At 41.1% G+C, this 21,428-nt stretch overlaps 1 protein-coding gene across 1 annotated transcript in view; it reads left to right on the forward strand.

The window, feature by feature from the left end:
* The first annotated feature begins 14,512 nt into the window (after window positions 1-14,512).
* LOC125443634 (carboxymethylenebutenolidase homolog) overlaps window positions 14,513-21,428 on the forward strand; it is a 68,046-nt gene continuing 61,130 nt past the window's right edge. Inside the window, exon 1 of the mRNA XM_048515873.1 lies at window positions 14,513-14,647. The gene's annotated coding sequence lies outside the window, so the exon portion shown is untranslated. The remainder of the gene's footprint in view (window positions 14,648-21,428) is intronic.

The raw sequence follows: 21,428 nt of genomic DNA on the forward strand, positions 1-21,428 counted from the left end.
GCAAAACAGTATTATCGGCCCCGAAAAAGTGGGCTTTTCCAAGGGGAAATCAACTCTAGACCAGGCCCATGTCCTGGCCCACTTAGCTAATAAATACTCCAAGAACAGCTCTTCCAAACTAAGTGTGGCCTTTTTGGACCTCAAGGGAGCATTCGACTCGGTGAACAGAGAAAAACTCTGGAAAAAACTTGCAGCCCTTAACATCGACCCAAGACTTCTCTTCCTGAAGTTAAACAACTGCACACACCAAAACTCATGCCAGGTGAAAGACCATAGGGGAGTTTCCTATCAAACCCGGTCCAGGTAAAAAAGGGAGTCAAACAAGGCTGCATTTTAGCCCCTTTACTATTCAACATCTTCTTGTATGATCTCCCCATAGCCCTGGCCCGAGTAGACGGGCATAGCCCTAAGATCGGTCTAAAGCATGTCCCTCTTTTGCTTTATTATTTGTGGATGATGCAGCCCTACTGTCCCTCACTTTCGTGTGGGTTTAACAAAGACTCCTGCATAGGAATTTGTACAGAGCTTCGTGCGAGACAAATGATCTGCCAGGTGAACTATGATAAAGAGCTAAGATTCTGGTCTTTGGGAAAAGTAACAAAAAAGCAAACCTGGAAGATAAGGGCCATTATATCCAAGCAAGTAGCCCAACAACTTTCAAGTATTTAGGACTCTGGTTTAACAACAACCTGTCATGGTCCACTTCCATCTAAAATATCCTGCACTGGCCTGGGCTCAATCAGAAGTATTAGTGCCATTAGAGGAGTTCTATCACTTTCCAGAGTGGTAACCAATATATTCCCCAGCTCTGCAAGTCTTCCAAAGCGAAGGTGAGAGCAGCAGCTACTCTTTAAGGAGCTCCTATTTGGCTAATTCCGAATAACAGCATTATCAAATCATTCCTTACACTCCAAATTCTTGCACAAATTATTTGGTAGGTGCCAGAAAAGCTCGCACGTCCGTATGCAGTCTTATGTTTAGAATCTGGCCAATATTCTATAGAGGCCACTATTTGGCTAATCATTATAAAATTCTGGTTAAATATTCACTACCAAAGCTCCAGAAACTCATTGACCCAACTTACCTTGAGCGAACTCCACCACTCAAAATGGTGCACAATAGTTACAGCAAAGATCGGGGAACTGGGTTATGACAGTGACTCCTTCAATATGCTAACCTTTACTGAAACTTTTGCCCTCATTAAAGAGAGGCTGTTAGCAATGGACTATCAACAACTGCAGAGCTTGGCAAATAAATCTTGTTCACCAACAAATATGTCAGTTCCTTTCACGCAGGGATACCCAGCCTATTATATTACAGCACTCACAAATCCCATACACAGGAGAGCCTATATGCTGACTAGATTTAACATCATGCCGTCTCCGCTACATAGAGGAAGACTTAAAGGTCTTCCAAGCGATAAGAGGTTCTGTACCTGTAACATAGAACAGCTGGATTCCATCCCACACATTCTCCTGAACTGCTTATTATACCAAGAACTCAGATCCAGTCTGTTATCCCAAGCTATAGACTCTATGATTGATTATACTGAATCAGATAAAGTAGTTATGCTTTTAAATTGTCAGGATTTTCATTGTTGCCTTATAGTGGCAAAGTTTTTGTCAGAAGTTTGTAAACTGAATGTATGACAAACGCGAAGTTTTTTACTATTCACTTTTTAACTGGAACTGTATTTTATACTATCATGTATATGCCAATAAAGGCTTATTGAATTGAATTGAAGTCAGGGAGGGCTAATCCTCCCCTTTCTTTCAAGTCTATGAGAGTGGTATATTTGATTCTGGGTTTCTTATTCCTCCAAATGAATTTGGAGGATTATAATGAAGGAACTACCGGTCTCAATACAACAACGACGCAAGGACTATCGTAAACTAACTATCTTTCTGCAGGAAATGAAGATAAAATACAGATGGATAATCCCTGAAGGACTATCCTTCCTTTGGAAGGACAAGAGGGCCAATATTGTTACGGTACAACAAGCCCAAGAATTTCTAACCAAGGAAGGAAGCCCTCGCCTATTGAAAGAAAAGTAAGAAGAGGGAAGGGTTAAGAAAGGGGGGGGAAACAGGTGGGTAGGGGAGGAGAGGGGAAATGTCGTTAAAAATATTAACGTGTAATGTTAATGGCCTTAACCATCCGGGCAAGAGGAAAAAGGTTTTCGCCCACTTTATGAAGGAAGCCCCACATATTCTTTGCTTGCAGGAAACACATATAAGATCAGGAGACGAACGCCTGCTAGAAAATAAAAAATTGGGGGAATGTTTCCATACTAACTACCATAAAAAAAGAGGGGGGTGGCCCTTTATATCCATTCGAAATGGAACCCCGTAGAAAAAATAAAAGATAAAGCAGGAAGATTCTTGGGAGTGGAAATAAATATAGGGAAAGTACGTACCATGGTGGTAGGAATATATCGTTACCAATACAAAGAGTTATAAAGCAAATTTCTATCAAGAAGTGAGAAAGAACTTAACAGCATCCCAGGCCACAAATTGGATAGTAATGGGCAATTTTAATGGAGTAGTTGACACTGATTTAGATAAGCATAATTTAAACAAAAGTAAACAGAAACTACAGAAAAAGGGAATTAAAAATGGGAGGCTACCGAAATCCTTCTTCGCATTGATGAATGATTTAAGAATACACGACATTTGGAGATTGAAAGAAGGAAGAGCAAAAGAATTTACCTTCTACACAAATAGATTTCATTCCCACACCAGAATAGATATGGTGTGGGCTTCAAAAAATCTAGGTGCCTACACAAACAAAATAATAATCAAACCCAGAGTGGTTTCAGATCACAACCCTATTTTGTGGATATTAACAATAGGGGGAACAAACTATCACTGGAAGATGAAAGACTGGGTTTTGAGACATACACAAAGTATACCCATTTTAAAAAAAAATCTCATGGACTATTGGGAAATTAATTCGGGCACAATTAGAGAAGAAAAAATACTTTGGGGCCAGCTTTACACAAGGTACAAAGTAATGAGGGGAGGCCATATTAGGAGTCAAGAAATTAGGAGCTTAAAAACTTAGAACGGAAAAACAACAAAGTTTAGAACAAAAATTAAAAGCATTAGAACTCGAATTACTTAAACGAAATGGCAATAAAAAAATCCTGCAACAAATCAAAATAATAAAAGATCAAATAGAAGCCTTAGCAACCCACCAAATAGTCAAAAATATGGTGTATCTGAAACAAAAATATTACGCTCTAGATAATAAAAAATTCGGTGGTTGGTTGGCTTAAAATAAACTGAGAAAACAAAGGAGCAAAGCGTGATGATACACCAAATCCAGGAAGGCAATACAAATTACTTACAGATCCAAAAAAAAATGAAATTAGGAAAGCCTTTGAAAACTATTACTCAAGGCTATATAAACGTGATGAAATAGATAAAATAAGGATAATCAACTATATAGAAAAACAAAATATACAAGCTCTAAAACAAGAACAACTATCAGAGCTAAACAGACCAATAACCAAAGAGGGAGATAGAGATAACTATTACACAAATCCTGAAAAATAAATCCCCAGGGATAGATGGAATGACAGTTTGCTACTATAAGACCTTTAAGCAAGAATTAATACAACATCCTAGAGAGAATATACAATGCAGCATATTGAAAGAGGGGGAGGGAATACCCCCTCGTTGAAACAAGCTCTCATAACATTAATCCCAAAAAAAAAAAGAACAAAACCACTTTGGATGTAAAAGGTGCCTCTAATTCTCCTTGTTAAATGTAGACTACAAGATCTTCACGAGTATATTGGCTAAAAGACTAAAAAAGACCTTAAACACATATATACAAGAGGAACAAACTGGTTTCCTACTGGGACGTCAGATCAGTCACAATGTAAGGAAAGTAATAAATATAATAGAATATTTGAATGACAGACTGGATTTGCCTACAGTAATGATCTTTTTAGACGCTGAAAAGGCCTTTGACCGGATTAACTGGGAGTTTATGTTCAAAGTGATGTTACAAATGGGAATTAAAAATGAGTTTTATAATGCGATTAAAACAATTTACAGCGAACAAGAAGCAGTTATCAATCTTAATGGAGAATACTCAAATAAAATCCAAATTGAGAAGGGGACTAGACAAGGCTGTCCTATATCGCCTTTATTATTTATAAATACACTTGAAATTCTTATAAAGAACGTATTACATCAACAATTCTACGAAGGAATAAAAATCAAAAATCATTCATATAAAATACTAGCCTTCGCAGATGATATTGTATTATTTATAGATGACCCAATATACAAAGCTCAAAAAGTATTTGATATAATAAAAGATTTTGGAAAATTGGCCGGGTTTAAACTAAATTTACAAAAAACCAAAATGCTGGCATTTAATTTAACAAAGTCCGAAAAACAGAAAATCCAGGAAACGATAAATATTAAAGTCGAAAAAAAATCAATTATTTAGGCATCACACTTGAAGAAAATAATAAAAACTTAATTAAAAATAATTATGACCAAAATTGGCTAAAAATTAAAAATAAATTAACGGAATGGACAGGGAAACAAACATCATTACTAGGACGAATAAGCATTGTTAAAATGTGTATTCTCCCTAAATTCATATTCCTTTTCATGAATATACCCCTAATAACATCGAAAAACAATTTTGAAAGCTGGCGGAAAGAATTAAGTAAATTCATATGGGAAGGCAAAAAGCCACGGGTTCGATATAAAAATACTATCCAACCCAAAAAACAAGGAGGTCTGGGGGTACCAGACCTACGTCTTTACCATGATTCTGCAGCATTAGGCTGGGTTAAAGAATGGGTATTGTTAAAAAATTATAAAATATTAGATCTTGAAGGATATAACCTTCCGAAAGGATGGCACTCATACCTATGGCCGAATAAAGACAAACAACAAACACCAGGTAAGATTTTTAAAAATCATTTTATTAGGCAGGCGCTATTAAAAGTATGGAATAAGTATAGAAATATATTTTATAACGGAATCCCCTTGTGGATCTCAAGACTGGAAGCCCTGCTAGGCGGTGAAAGATCAGCAGTACATCAATGGCCTCGATATTCAGATGTACTTTTATGGAACCAGGAAGTACCTATATTAAAAAACAGAGAACAAATAATATGGAATGGACAAATATGCCACTGGTATACGTACTGCCAAATAGAAAGTAACTTTAAGACAGATAAATCTAATTGGGGGATCATGAAACGGAAAGCAGAATTGGATAACGTATTAACAAGAACGGAAATAAAAAATGTGAGTACCATATACAAAATACTTCTACTACAGAATACAGAACAGGAAGAGATAAAACATAACATGGTACAGTGGGCGGAAAACGCAGGGAAAGTAATCTCTCTTGAACAATGGACACGACACTATAAATATATATACAAATTCACACCTAGCTCGGCACTTTGGGAAAATAGTATCAAGATGTATTATAGGATGTATCTCACCCCAATAATATTGAATAAAATAAACCAAAGCATTCCACCAAAATGCTGGAAATGTGGGAACAAACAGGGTACGTTTTATCATTTATGGTGGACGTGCCCGAAAGTCAAAAAATACTGGGAGGAGATACATAACTTAATAATTAAAATAATAAAAATAAAATATTAAAAAATTGATATTACTTACCTATTAGGCCCAGCGATGTTGGAAATAAAACTTTCAAATCACTGTAAACACCTATTGTTTCACATGATCTCTGCAGCCCGGATCGTAATGGCACAGATGTGGAGAACCGAAAAAATCCCGACAATGGACCAATGGACACATAAGATGCAACAATTGTACATTATGGACCAAATATCATTTCAATTAAAAATGGTAATTTAGAACAGTATAAACTGATATGGCAACCATGGTCAGACTATATTTTAGAAACTTACGACATGACAATATATCCAGCTTGATATTAATGATTTAAGATAGGAGATTTAATAAAAAGTTAACTTTTTGTTTTAACTATAGGAATGTTATATACAAGGAATGTAGAGTGGAAGTCCGGGGTGGGGGTGGGGTGGGGATACAGAGGGGATGGGTGGAGGGTTTACATAGGACAAGAATAGCAATGCATTGTATTAGAGGAGGATATTATTAAATAGATGAAATGTTAGGATAATCTTGCATGGATTATATGGAATTTATGGAGCATTTGAGTTAATTCTTTCAATATTCATGCTTTGATTTTTGTTATCCTCTCTCTTGTACAATAAAAAATTTTTTAAAAAAGGAACAATCTCCTAAATGTTGGAGATGCAAAAAAAGAACAGGAACATTGCTACACATGTGATGGGAATGTAGTAAAATAAGACAATATTGGAAAGAAATACATAAAGAGATACATGAAATTTTGAAAATGAAGTTTATAGCCACTCCGGAGTTGTACTTAATAGGCCTGGGGATAAAGAAAGTAGTAAACATTAACACAGAATTCTTTTTATATTGTTCAACGGCAGCGAGAACACTGATTGTGAGGAGATGGAAGGATACACGGACACCATCAATAGAAGACTGGTTGGCACAATTGATGGAATACCTTTAAATAGACAAATTTTCCAATGAAATCAAAGATTTACCGTGGTATAAATTCCGACAAACATGGAAGAGCTACATCCATTACCTGGAAAAGGGGGATAAGAAGACAATATTAGAAGACTACATTCTTGAAATAAATTAAAAACTGATAACAAACATGGAACGATTATTGAAGATTCTTTAAAATAGAAAGGAAATACCGACCTTGTTTGAAATCCAAATTTGTTACCTTACAACAGTAGTTTGGAATGGGCTAGTTGTGGAGGAAGTCCACAGAATAGCAGATAGAGGGAAGAAGATACATTAGAGAATTTTGTTAGTTAGGATTGAGATTAGAAGAAGGATAGGGATAGAGGGAAGGAAGGAATAGGAGAAGGTCAAACTAGTGTAAATTATAAATTCTTAACTTTTGCCCTATTTCTATAGGTGTTTCCTGTCCACTTCCTCTTTGTGCATATTCCTCAATGGCTGAAGCATCATCTGTTGTGTTCCTCCAGGTGTGCTCCATTGCCAGCATCAGGAAGGCTGTTACATGGTTGTCCTGTCAATCATTACTCTGTTGATGTGAACACAAGGAAAGAGTTGTCCATGGGGAGAGCAATTCCTCATTCTCTAGTCTATTTTGTTGGGAGCTCAACCACCCTCCCTTCCCTGTGAGTAGCTTGCTAGACTTTCAATGTGGGACTGCATAGCAGACTGAAAACAGAGTTGTACTTACCTATAACTGATGTTCATTGGTGTCTTCTGTGCAGGCACCGATCCCTCCCTCCTACCCCACTGCAAGCTCTCTTATTTATTTCTTAGTGATGGGGCTTGTGGCAGCTCAGTAGCAAATGAGAGAAGGGGGAGCTCCTCCCTCGGAGCATGTGGCTGTTTCATCAGGAAACCCCTATGTACACTGTGTGTGGGAGGGGTGTCCCCATTACCTTTTGTAGCTAGAATACTCTTTCTGTAGCTGGCCTGCATCTGTGCAGTTCCTGTGTGCAACTGTTGAGCAACAGTTATAACTAAGTGCATTGCTGTTTTTTTAAAGTATTTGTACCCAAAAAACGTTGATCTCTTTTCTGTAGCCCAGACTAGCACTCTCTCATCAGAGGTGAGAGGCTATCAAGGAAGACTGGAGTTACTATGCAGAGCCAGACAACGGCAACATCCCTCTGCTTATCTGTTGCCTTGAAGATCCCACCATCCTGGGGTCATCAGGGGTCAGTTGCAACTTGCTGACATACGCTTATTATTCACTCAGTTCTCTTTTCTAAAACAAGAGAAAATATTGGCAGGTGCACCCATAGCTCCTTCAGGCATCTTTTCTGCAAAGAACATGTAAAATATTGCCACATTTTTCTTAGCTGGAATTCTACCAGTAACGTTGTGTGCAGGAAATTTACCTGTATAACTCTGTTCAGTGGTCTGCCAGCAATTCAGTTGAGAAAGAAACAGTCATGGCATGGATGTTAATGTACCTTATGCATTTTCCTTATTTTTGAAACATTTTTATGCTGCCTTTACATCTATCCAAATAGGGTCCTCAAGGTGAAAAGCAATTGCACACAAAAACAACAGGATTTAAAATAACATATAAAATAGTTCAATAAGAGCCCTTCGGGGATGGGGCGGTCTAGAAGCCCAAAGTATAAATAAATAAATAAATAAAAAATAAAAACATATAAACACAAAAAGACATAAACACACAACACCTTATAACAGCTGAAGCATTCTGAAGAGGGTGTGAAGTATCAAGTACTGCACTAGGGGTCAAATTATTTGTTATGTGGAAGATTAGACGCGAAGCTACAAGGGAGCCAGGGGGTGCTCATTGTACTATGTGCATGCCTGGGGGGCGCACAAAAATTCAGGTTTGTTTTTTTGTATTTTTTAGTGTTTTTTCATTTTTTGGCCTGCAGGGGGTGCAGTTTTTAGGCTAGCAGCACCAAACTTTCAGGGTATCTTTAGGAGACTCTCCTGAAGATACCACCCAGGTCTGGTGAGGTTTGGTTCAGGGGGTCCAAAGTTATGGACTTCCAAAAGGGGTGCCCCATCCCCCATTGTTTCCAATGGGAGCTAATAGGAGATGGGGGCTACACCTTTGAGGGTCCCCCTGGACCTCCTGAACCAAACTTTACCAAACCTGGGTGGTATCATCAGAAGAATCTCCGAAAGATACTCTGAATTTTTGGTATTGCTAGCCTAAAAACTGTGCCCCCTTCAGCACAAAAACTGAAAAAACAATAAAAATACAAAAAACACAATCGAACATTGCCCCCCCCCGCAAAATTCAGATTTTGCACCGAGCCAGGGACGTAGATATAGATTTTTATGTGGAGGTTCAGGGGCAGGGGCAGGCCCCCACCTACCCCTGGGGCGTGGCCATGCCTCCCCAAGCTCCGCCTCGGCCTCAGTGCTTATAAAGGCAGCTCTCCGAGGCCAGGAACGGCAGACTCCCCTGCCCCCCTCCACCGCCCCCCCCCACCAGCTGGGATCCCAGCCGGCATCTAGCAGCCCCTTCTGCCCTCCCCTCCGGTCAGAGGCATAGCTAGGGAAAATGGAGCGTGGTGCAAAATCTGAGTTTTGTGCCGCCGCCCCACGGGCAGCCACTCTGATGCTGGAATCTACCCCCAAACAGCATCACTTTCAATGGTGTTTAAACTAGAAAGCCCAATTTCTCCTTTTAAATCCACCTTAAAGGAAGAATCTGGGGTCCCTAGTTAAACAACATTGACAGTGATGCTGTTGGTGTGGATTATCAACCATGTTGAAACAGCATCATTTTCAATGTTTAAATTGGGGACCTCAGATTCTCCCTTTAAATCCATGCCAAATTTTTTGGGGTGCCTGCTGTCAGAGATGCAATTGTTAAGCTAGCAGCACCAAACTTTCAGGGTATATTTAGGAGACTATCCTACTGATACCACCCAGGTTTCATGAAGTTTGGTTCAGGGGATCCAAAGTTATGGACCCTCAAAGGTGTAGCCCCATCTTTTATTAGCTCCCATTGGAAACAATGGGGGATGGGGCACCCCCTTTGGGAGTACATAGCTTTGGACCCCCTGGACCAAAATTCACAAAACCTGGGTGGTATCAGTAAGAGACTATCCTGATGATACCTCCCAGGTTTGGTGAAGTTTGGTTCAGGGGGTCCAAAGTTATGGAGCCTCAAAGGTGTAGCCCCCATTTCCTATTAGCTCCCATTGGAAACAATGGGAGATGGGGGCACCCACTTTGGGAGTCCATAACTTTGGACCCCCTGAAGCAAACCTCACCAAATCTGGGTAGTATCATCAGGAGAGTGCCCCAACAAATCCCTGAAATTTTTGTGTTGATAGCCTAAAAAAATGCATCCCCTGCAGGCCAAAAACCAAAAAACACTAAAAAAAATACAAAAAACACACAAACGGGGGGTGGAGCTTCAGACATGCAACGGGGGGTTTGAGCCCGAGAACCACCCCTTACCTATGCTCTTGCACCGGACTCCATTTTCCCTAGCTATGCCTCTGTGGAAGATCAATAATTGGCAGTGTAATACTAAACCATTCTAAGTCCATGTAGCAAGTTGACTCAGAATGGTGTTTAGGATGGCACTGTAGCTAATGCTTCTGTTTGGGTAGACTGATCCACATCCCAATTAAGAATTTATCAGTAGAGTCCTAAGTAGGGTTGCACTCTTCTTAATCCACTGAAGCCTTAGGACCAAGCCAGGTGTTATGATATTTTTAATGAGTCAGGTTGGGGTTCCTCCAATCCAACTCACTTGCAGAAAATTAATTTTTAAGTGCCACAGGGTGGCACATGTCACGTGGAGCCTCAGCCCCAGTGCCTTTTTCTCAACTTGAAACAGTTCTGGAGGAATTATGTAGCCCATTTTTGAGAGTTGCTTGCTCAGTGTACAGGACATGTACAGTCTGAAAGGGAACAAACAACACCCCTGGCCATTCCCATCAAGAAAACAGAGTGGGGGAGGGGAGGCTAAAGCCTCCTTCCCTCTCTGCTGCTGTCCTGATCCAAATTGGGCCTCTGCGGTGCTTTTAAATTTTGTTCTTTGTAGCAACAAAACCCAGTTGGACTGGTTGGTATTAATTTTTATTTATTTATTTATTTTATGGGATTTTTATACCGCCCAACCCCCGAAGGGCTCTGGCTAGCCTGTATGAGCTGTATATAGTCAGAACTCTGACCTGGATAGGGCAGGCTAGCCAGATCTCATCCGATCTCAGAAGGGTTAGTAGGGTTGACCCTGACAAGTATTTGCGTGGGAGACGGCAATGCTAGGGCAATGCTAGGGCAAACCACCTCTTAATGTCTCTTCCTTGAAAACCCCACCAGGGGTTGCCATAAGTCAGGTGTGACTTAACAACTCAGTGTGGGTGTTTGTGTGTGAATGTGTCTTTGAAGGAGATAAGGTGGGCCGGAGACCTTTATGTGTTTTACTTTTAATCACAAAACAACCAATTAATAATTTATTCTGCAAACCTGTGAAAACTGAGTACAAGATTGGCAAGAGAAGGAAAGAAAGAAAAACAACACGACCTTTTAGATGACTTCGGCATTGGATGGTCCTTACAAAAAAAATGTTGTGCGGTCATATGAAAACTCAACAGTGCTATTAAAATAATTATACCCTCATCATTGGATCTCATGACTATAAGAGATAAACCTTATGTGATTACTTGTAAAAGACACCCATGCTGACTTTGTAATCCTTGGCAATTACTTTGATGACAACAGAGATAATGTGGCATAGAATAAAGCGAAGCTCGTGGATGTGGAGAAATCTACTGTTGGTACCAGTGATGTACTGCAGGTAATGTATTCATAAGTCCTGCAAGAAAAGCATTGTCTAAAGAGACAGTAAAAAGAAGCTCAGCATTTATCATAGGTTATATTTTATTAAAACATCATAAAAGCAGAGAAGAAAAACAAAAGTTATCTGATTTTAGAGCTTAGCCTTTCCATATAATCTGTCCTGAGATTTACTTTGCAGAAATTTTGAGGCTGATTTTTTAAAATGGGTCAGAAGAATGAAATCTATATTCAGATTGTTCAACAGAAGGTTAGGTTTTTAAGAGAACTACTCTCAAATCTTAGTGCCAAGGTCACAACTGGACACCCATGGATGTTTTACAGATCCAGTCCTCTTTATGAAAGGGGTTGCCTTATGGCCACATTTTTTTATTTTATAATCTTTAATGGAATAGGTAAAAAGAATAAAAAGGATCAAAAAATTGAATCAGTTATTCAGTGTAGATGTACTTGTTAAAATAAAAACTAAAAATTTTGCCACGTCTTCAGTTTGTCTAGCATTTCAATTGTTTAGAAGCAGCCAAATCTTATCCAGATCAGAGATGGATGAGCATCCGTTTAAGTGGGGCTTGATGAATAATCTCATTTGCTTGATATGGTTAATGCACTGCAGTAAAATATGTTAGGTGGACTCAACTTGTTTGAGGGGACATTTATGTAGGCTTTCCTGTAAAGGAACATGTGGAAATCTTTCCCACGTGACGGTTGAAGGAAGGACATTTAGCCGGGCCTGCATAAAACATCATCTCATAACTAGCAGAGTGAGAAATGCTGGCAATGTTCCTCTCAAAGGCAGGATTCCATAACTCAGAGGTGAACAGACTCTGCCTGTGATAGAAATGTCTAGTTATCCTGATCAAGTACTCTTTGTTTTAAGATTTTGAAAGATTGATGTTTGTCCGAGTTCATGAAATAGTCCAAGGAAAACCCTAAAGTATTAATTCTCTTAAGCATTTGCTGGTCCCAAGTGGAATGGAAAGAGTCAGCTAACATGAGCTGTGTCAGACTATCAGGCTTGGCTCTAAAATGGAGGCATAGCCAGTATTTCAGGGTTAGTAACCAGATTTTGAAAGTGATGAAATTTAGGTCCAGCTCTAGACAGATGCTGTCGTATGCAATGCAGTGGGATAAACCCAGCAGTTTGCGGAGAAAATTCGATTGAATTTTCTCGAGTTCTTTGATGGGACCACCAATCCAAATGGGAGCACCATAGAGGATTTTGGGAAGCAGTTTTGTTTTAAAGATTTTGACAGCAGATGGAACAAATTGCCCTCCTTTGGAAAAAAAAAGAGCTGCTTAATTGCGGCAGCATCATGGGATGCAAGAGTTTTGGCTTGCCTCAAATGCGGTGACCCAAGATAACAAAAAGAGGGCACTTGTTTGATGGTTATGGCCAGTGGTGGGATCCAAAAATTTTAATAACAGGTTTCGATGGTGGTGGGATTCAAACAGTGGCACCGCCGCACACACGCACCTCCAGTCCCTATTGGGCAGGGAGGTTGCTTTAGTAACCCCTTCTCGGCACTCAGAAAAAACTAGTAACCACTTCTCTAGAAGTGAGAACTGGTTGGATCCCACCTCTGGTTATGGCCACATTTTAATTTAACTTTTACTTGAATGATATTATGCAGGAAAAGGACTCTTTAACCAACCCTCTCCCCAGTTAGAGAGTGGGAAGATAACAATATTGCTCTATGCAGATAATATATTCAGATTATTTATTTCCTTAATGTTTATGAAACTTTTCAACTATACAGTTCCCAAAGTAGCTTGTAAGATAATTAAAATAATCAGCATAACAATATACAAAGCTACCAATAAAACAATAAAAACAAAGAAACTAAAATAAATAAAACAAGTAAGAAATCTTGGGGCAACAGGGTTGGGGGGGAGGGGGCAAAAAGCAGTGCTGCCTTTCCACAGGGGACCAAGGGTAAAGATGGAGTATTTCCTCAGCAGGGAGATGATCATGGGTTGCACTATGTATCTGCAGCAGCAATGCAGCATGTCAAATGCCTCTGTTGAGGTATGCTGAATTAGACCATTGGTCCACTGAGGCCAGTATAATCTAGTCTGTCTGGCTACGACTCTCCATAGTCTCAGGCAGAAAATGGTCTTTCACATCACTTGGTCCTTTCGCTAAAAGATGCTTGGGATTGAAATGCCTAAGATATGAACTTTCCTTGAAAGTCTGTTTTTGTTACGAACTGCCTAACTCTAGAGAAAAGGCACTCCTTATAGTTTCAGTTTTGCTTGCCTGCTTTTTCTGAGTGGTGTAGAAGTGAGACAATCAACTTGGTTCATATCTAGGTGGTTTTCCAAAATAGCTGTAAAAGACCCTGAGCAGAGCTCCAGCCAGGAGGTTCAATGCATCAGCCGGCATTATGAGCCAGCTGCTGCAGCCGCCAGATCTGGAGGAGCCCACAGGTGACAAGAGATCCCAGATGTCCTCACAGCAGGGCTCAATAATCTTTCTATAATGAAAGACTAATCATTCATCGAGTTTCCACAGTTCATATCCTGGTTGTTGCAAGTTCTTTATTGGGAACGTCTTAGAATACATAATAAAAATACCTGGGAGAACTCTGCGCAATTGTTTGACCAGAATGGCATAATTCACATTTGAATTCCTGGCAACTGTTCACCTCCATCGTTTCTTTGTTTTTTTCCCTGTGAGGCATCTCTAAGAGTTTGCATAGAGACTCTAAACTACTTTGGTGGTCTCCCATGAAAGTATTAACCAGGGACAACACTGCTTAGCTACTGAGATCTAACAGCCGGGGCCATCCAGGTCAGCATATGCCCTTCCAATGGATCTTCACTTAAAGAATTGAAGAGATTTTCCTTTTTTGGTTCCATGCCAAACCACACCTAGTTGTAGAGCCACAGGTTGCCAACGCCTGCCTTATAGGAAGCACTAAATACGAAAACATGAACTTTTAAGTGTACATAACCAGGGAGGCTGACAAGCTACTGAAAGAAGACAACCGTGCTAAACGGGAACTACATTTAGTCTGTGTCTGTTTGGAACCAAGCCAGCCTCTTCCACTAAATAATTTCTCCTCCCCTTTCCGGTTTTTCAGGATTAGTCATTTACTTCTAAAACCTCCTCCTCTTCCTTCTCACAACTATATCTCCCAGAATATCTTCAACAGGCAGTGGCAGAGCTGTATAGCTGGGTAACAGGACAGGAGTGTTTTTGCTGCTTTGGACATTTTCCGAGTCTCTGCAGTTCCCAAGAGGAGCCTCTTTGGGTTCAGATCTCATTCCCTCTGGTCCAGGTATGTATATCACCATCACCTACACTTTTGCTGATGACAGAGATATGGCTGAGCAAGCTGACAGACAGCGACTTCACACCACAGCTGGTGCTGTAGTCCCGGTTGATGTGCTGAAAGTGACCACAAGGCTGAATGATGATCCAGGATTGTCCTGGTTCTCATGTCATGAATTAATTTACCAGGTGGCCTGATGCAAGCTGTTCTGCATCTGCTCCAACCTGCACATCTGCAAGAGGGTTGTAAGGACTGGAACAAGAGAACCCATGTGATGAAGCCGGGAAACTTCCCTTTGTTCATCCTCACAACTGCTCACAATGCTCACAATGATAAGAGAGAGAAAGGTTGTGAATCACTGGCCTGAAGCCAAACAGCCAGCCTGATAGCAGGACAAGGATTTCAACCGAGCGCTGCCAGATCTTAGTCCAACTGATGGTCCCTGACACCACACTGCCAAATGGAAACCTAGTCCTGACAAAAGAGAGGTGCTGCTGGTGGGAAGAAAGTCTGAAATGGGATATATCCTATTCTGGACGAGGTTGCTCTTCCCTAAAGGATCAGTTTTGTGACTTGGAGGTACTCCTGAACCCAGACCTCTTTTTGGATGAACAGGCGGAATCGGTGGCCAGGGGTGCCTTTCGCCAGCTTTGGCTGACAATCTATAGATTGTGCCACTCTGGTACAGAGCTAGATTATGTGGACCCACTGGCTGGAAGCTAAAGTTGGTGCAGAATGGCACAGAATATTTTCTAGAGTGGATTGTAGGGACCATATCATTCTAGTTTTGTTCCATCTATCCCAGGGGTAGGGAACCTGCGGCTCTCCAGATGTTCAGGAACTACAATTCCCATCAGCCCCTTTCAGCATGGCCAATCTATCCTGACCCCCAATTTGCTTCTGGGCTCAGTTTTAGCTGCTGGTATTGACTAGAGGTGCAAGTATAGCCTGGAGCCAGCATACCTGAATGACTGCCTTTTCCCATAGAAGAAGAAGAAGAATTGGATTTATATCCCCCTTTCTCTCCTGTAAAGAGACTCAAAGGGGCTTACAAACTCCTTTCTCTTCCCCCCTCACAACAACAAACTGTGAGGTGGGTGGGGCTGAGAGAGCTCCGAAGAACTGTGACTAGCCCAAGGTCATCCAGCTGGTGTGTGTGGGAGTGCACAGGCTAATCTGAATTCCCCAGTTAAGCCTCCACAGCTCAAGAGGCAGATCGGGAAATCAAACCCAGTTCTTCCAGATTAGAGTGCTCCTGCTCTTAACCACTATGCCTCAGCTGCTCCATAGAACCTTATCAATCCATTTGGTTTTGGTTTTCATACCTGTTAACCAGAAAACATCCTTCTCACAGTCATTATGTTTTGAGTGTTCCTTGTGTACCAGGAAAACATGCTAAGGGAGTGGCAGTGGTGTAGTGGTTATGAACGGGTGTACTCTAATCAGGAAGAACCGGGTTTGATTCCCCGCTCTGCCGCTTGAGCTATGGAGGCTTATCTGGGGAATTCAGCTTAACCTGTGCACTACTACTACTACTACTACTACTACTACTACTACTACTACTACTACTACTTCTTCTTCTTCGTCGTCTTCTTCTTCTTCTTCTAAATGTGACAATTCAATATCCATTATCACCTTTTTGAGAAAATAGAACAGCACAAATATTTTCAAGCTTTAAGTCATCCAACCAGAAATCTTGGCTTGGTGTGTCCAACTTTTGTACATCCAGGAAAAAATTCAGGTTTACTACAGGTACCAACACTTGGAACTATCAATATTGCACTATTCACACAAAGTGATGATCAAGCAAATCAAAAAGATTTGTGTATCACATTAAAATAGCAAGACTGGAGTCCCAAAAGCAGAGCAACGGAAAAGGCCTAGAGCCTGGCTGCAATTAGACAGTCTTCTCTGAAACAGACTCTGTTCTCCAGTACTGAGCATGGACAATTTGGCAGCCCATAGTTTGGATCTGTCACCTAACTTTCTTCTAGGTATGGTAAAAATTTGCTCACAGCTTCTTTCACGGAGCAAATGTTTCTAAACTGAAAGAAACTGTGAGACATTTCATGATGTAACATAAAATCTCTGAATTTTGCATGTTACATGGAAACAATATAATTGTATTGACTGACATCCCCCACAGGGGGTCATCTTTCTTTTGAAGGCTGACAACCTGTATGAAGGTCAGTTGGTGCAGCAAAGTAGACGTTGGTCCCTCAGTTCCAAGTCAAGTCAAGTTACCTTTAATGACATTTAAAATATCTTTATACATAATTGACTAAGGGTTCAAACGTCCGTTGACGAACCCTTAGCCAATTAGTGTGCAGGATGCACAGGTACCAAAGCCCTATGCATCCTGCACTCCAATTGGCCATTGCTGCCTGCAGATCAGCTCCCCTGCCCCCTCTCCCCGCCAAGCAGAGACCCCGGCAAGAGCCACCTTCACCCCCTCCCACCCCACTAACCCATGCTGGGCCGAAGAGACCCAGCAAATTGGTTTGTTGTCCCAACATTTGATTCCCCATATCCACTGCTCTGTAGGCTTCCAGAAGCCCTCCCCTCTGCCCAACTAGACAGGCTGGGCCACCTGCCAGCCTCCTCCACCCCCACACCAAACTTCCTGACTGCAAACAAGCCCTCCACCCCTCCCCCACCCCAGCAACCCTCCAAACAAGCCCTCCCAGCCCCCTCCTACCCCAAGAACTCTCCCTGGCTCTAAACAAGCCCTCCCCTCCTCCCCCACCCCCAGGAATCCTTTCCTGCTCCAAACAAGCCCTCCCTGCCCCTGCCCCTGCCCCTGCCCCTGCTCCCTACCCACACCAACCACCCCAGCTCCAAACAAGCCCTCTCCACCTCCTCCCCACTCATAGCAACCAACCCCCTGCCCGACCTTACCCACCCCACAAAGACAAGGCAGACGGGTGGGCCACAGCACGTGGCCTCCAGCTACCTTGCTGAACCTGCCGCCAGCCATCCCGTTCCTCTGCCCAGCTACAGCTCCACTAAAACCCACTGCGGGGGGAGAGGCTTCCTCTTCGACCCTCTGCTAGGGCCCATGGCATCTCCCCTGCAATGGGCTTTGCTGCTAGTAAAATAAGTGAATTCTGTAGCTGAAGCCCTCTCGCCTGGTAAAAATACCTCAATAAGTTCAAATTAGGAGAATTTACAGAGGTCTGGATAGTTTCTTCATATTTAGAAACATTTTGTTTCATGACTTCAGCTACAAATTTTGCTACTATTTCTGTTGTTCACGAATCTTTGTCACAGTAAGAGTTTAAAGAGTTTTTTATATATCTGCCGTATGTTACATTAGATGGAAAATATTTAGATGAGCTAACATACTGTAAATGCCTGTTGAGCAGGGAAGTGACAAAGTATGATGTTTGGGTTTTATAGGAGAAAGATAGCCCTTATGATTGGGGTGAACTAGTTTTAAAGGTGGCAGACCTCAAGTTGCTCGGTTATCCATCTCAGAATATATCTTTCTTCAGATCCAGCAAAAGTTCCAATATCAATTCCTAAATGGAGTAATTTTCGTGATACAGGTTTTAGCTAACTAGAAATGTAGGCACCCAGAATGTAGGATAGAAGGTTTGTGGAATGTGAATGAAAATGGATTTTTAACCAGTATCTAGAGCCCTGGTTTCTAAGCTTTGTTCACCTAACGTTACATAATTTGGAACACCTAACAACTGCCAGAAAAAAAGAGATCACAGGGCTTCAGTTAAGGATGGGATTTCATAAAGGAGGATCTGTGGAACAATTTGGGCTGGACATATCCTAAGAGTGGCAGGAAGATTACCTTTAAACAGGTAAAAATGCTTCAATAGCTTTTACAATATTGTTATGATGAACAGCCCGACTATTATTATAGCTGAGAGTGAAGCCTAAATGTTTAATTTGTTTACCTGTTTAATTTGGGTAGTGCCTATTTTCCATGTATATTTGTACCAATCTTTGGCAAACACAAAAACTTGGGTTTTTGCATGATTTATGGTTAATTGGTTTTGAATACAATACTGATGGAAGGCTTGAAGATAAGGTTGAAGTCCAAATTTTGTTTGCACTAAGAGTTTGAATTTATACTCCCCTTTCTCTCCTGTGAGGAGATTCAAAGGGGCTTACAAACTCCTTTTCCTTCCTCTCCCCACAACAGACACCTTGTGAGGTAGGTGGGGCTGAGTGTTCCAAAGAACTGTGGCTAGCCCAAGGTCACCCAGCAGGAATGTAGGAGTAGGGAAACACATTTGGTTCACCAGATAAGCTTCCACCACTCATGTGGAAGAGTGGGGAATCAAACCTAGTTCTCCCGATTAGAGCCCACCTGCTCTTAACCACTACACCACGCTGGATAACTGTGTCATCTGCTTACAACAAAACTGGCATGGGACCCGTTCCTAATCTTGGGGGTGGGGGTGGTGCCCATCTACTAGATTTAAGACAGATGCAATATTCAGGAACATTTTAAATAAATGTGGGGCTAGGATACACTCCTGCTTAACACCTTTAGAAATTGATATTTTAACTGTCAATTTACCGTCTAAAGAATACCGTCTAAAGAATATTTAGCAGGTATTAACCTTGTGAAGTTGCTTGATAAGATATAGCAATCTGTGGTTGATTTCTAGTTTTAGTAATTTGTTCCATAGGTGTTCATGAACAATAAAATCAAAGGCAGTTGTTAAGTCAATAAAGGCCACAAACAATTTACCTCTTGTATTGTTGAAGGCAAATCCATATTGGACTGACTACACATTACATTAAGGACTCTGCTCCATTGAAAAAATCAGCAATCTTAAACTCAACCCCAATGACAAACTGATCAGCTTTGATGTGGTTTCCCTATTCACCAAGGTCCCCATAGCAGACACCATGGCACTCATTAACCAGAAATTCCCAGAAGACATCATAGCCCTGTTTCAACATTGCCTCACTACTAGCTACTTCCAGTGGGATAATGAATTCTATGAACAGAAAGATGGGGTAGCCATAGGTAGCCCTCTTAGCCCTGTAATAGCAAATTTTTATATGGAACACTTTGAGGAACAAGCCCTGGAAACAGCACCAAAAAAAGCCCACCATATGGTTCCGTTATGTGGATGACACATTCACCATTTGGAGCCACGGAGAAGAAGAACTAAACAAGTTCCTGGACCATATCAACAAAATCCACCCAAACATCCAATTTACTATGGAACAAGAAAATGAAGGAAAACTGCCATTTCTAGATGTCTTAGTCATCCGCAAACCAAACCAACAATTGGGCCACACAGTATACAGAAAACCTATGCACATGAATCGATACCTACACAAAAACTCCAATCATCATCCAGGACAAAAAAGGAGCACCATAAAAACTTGGTAGATCGCGCAAACAGAATCTGTGAACCCCGCCTCCTTCAAGATGAATTGAACCTCCTAAACTGGGCTCTGCAAGCTAATGGTTACTCTACTACAGACATCAGAAGAGCTGCAAGACCAAGAACAAGCCACATGAACAAAGATAAAGAGCCATCTAGAGGGAAAGTGTTCTTACCATACATCAAGAGAACCACTGACCACATAGGAAAACTGATGAAGAAACATAACCTACAAACAATCTACAGACCCACCAAGAAAATTCAACAAATGTTACGTTCAGCAAAGGATAAGAGGGATCCTCTAGCTACTGCAGGAGTCTATCGCATACCACATAGCTGTGGACAAGTCTACATCGGAACCACCAAACGCAGTGCTCAGACACAAATCAAAGAACATGAAAGGCACTGCAGACTATTTCAGCCAGAAAAATCAGCAATAGCAGAACACATAATAAACCAACCTGGACACAAAATACTATTTGAAAACACATAAATTCTGGACCACTCTGACAACCACTACATCAGTGTACACAGAGAAGCCATTGAAATTCACAAGCACATGGACAATTTCAACAGGAAGAAAGAAACCATGAAAATGAACAGAATTTGGCTGCCAGTGTTGAAAAACTCTAGAATCAAGACAGTGACTAATCAGCTCCACACAAACACAGGACAACTATAGACAATAGCAATCAAAGGGAACAAAGACCAGGATACTTCTATTCAGATCCATTCACCTATTGACCCTGCTATCTTCATTGTTACTCACATGCTACAGACTTCTTTGTGACTCACATGTTAGGCTACTCTATTCAGATGGCCTCACCTTTTTGACCTCACAGTATATATACTCCACTTGCTTTCCATTCCTACTATCATATCCTCTGAAGATGCCAGACACAGATGCAGGCGAAACGTCAGGAGAGAATGCTGCTAGAACACGGCCATACAGCCCGGAAACCAGACAGCACCCCAATGTACCTCTTTTCAATCGGTTATGGTTTTTTTGCTGAGGAAGACTAAAACTAGACTGATGCATTGTGGTCACTCCTTTCTTGGATCCAATTTGTTCAGGTCCTAGTATATTATTAGAGAGGATCCAGTTTATAAGTCTTGAGGCTAGATATTTAGAATAACGCTGGCCTATCACAGAGAGCAAACTTATTGAGTGATAATTTCCTGTCCCTCAGTTCACTGACCCTTTCCTTCCCCATGCCATGGTGGAAGTGGAAACGGGAAACGTAGATTAGGTAGCATAGTATGGGTGATGGATGGTGGGTTGAATAATAAGGAAGATTGGAATGGGAAAGCAGGAAGAGAAGGTTCTTCTTGTTCCATCTACTTCCAGTGCCATGTTGGATGAAAGAAGGAATTTGTATAAGAATGAACTGTTTGTAAGCATGTTCCCCTCTGGCTAAACAAGA

The sequence above is a fragment of the Sphaerodactylus townsendi genome, linkage group LG14 (genome assembly GCF_021028975.2).
Source record: "Sphaerodactylus townsendi isolate TG3544 linkage group LG14, MPM_Stown_v2.3, whole genome shotgun sequence".
Lineage (NCBI taxonomy): Eukaryota > Metazoa > Chordata > Lepidosauria > Squamata > Sphaerodactylidae > Sphaerodactylus > Sphaerodactylus townsendi.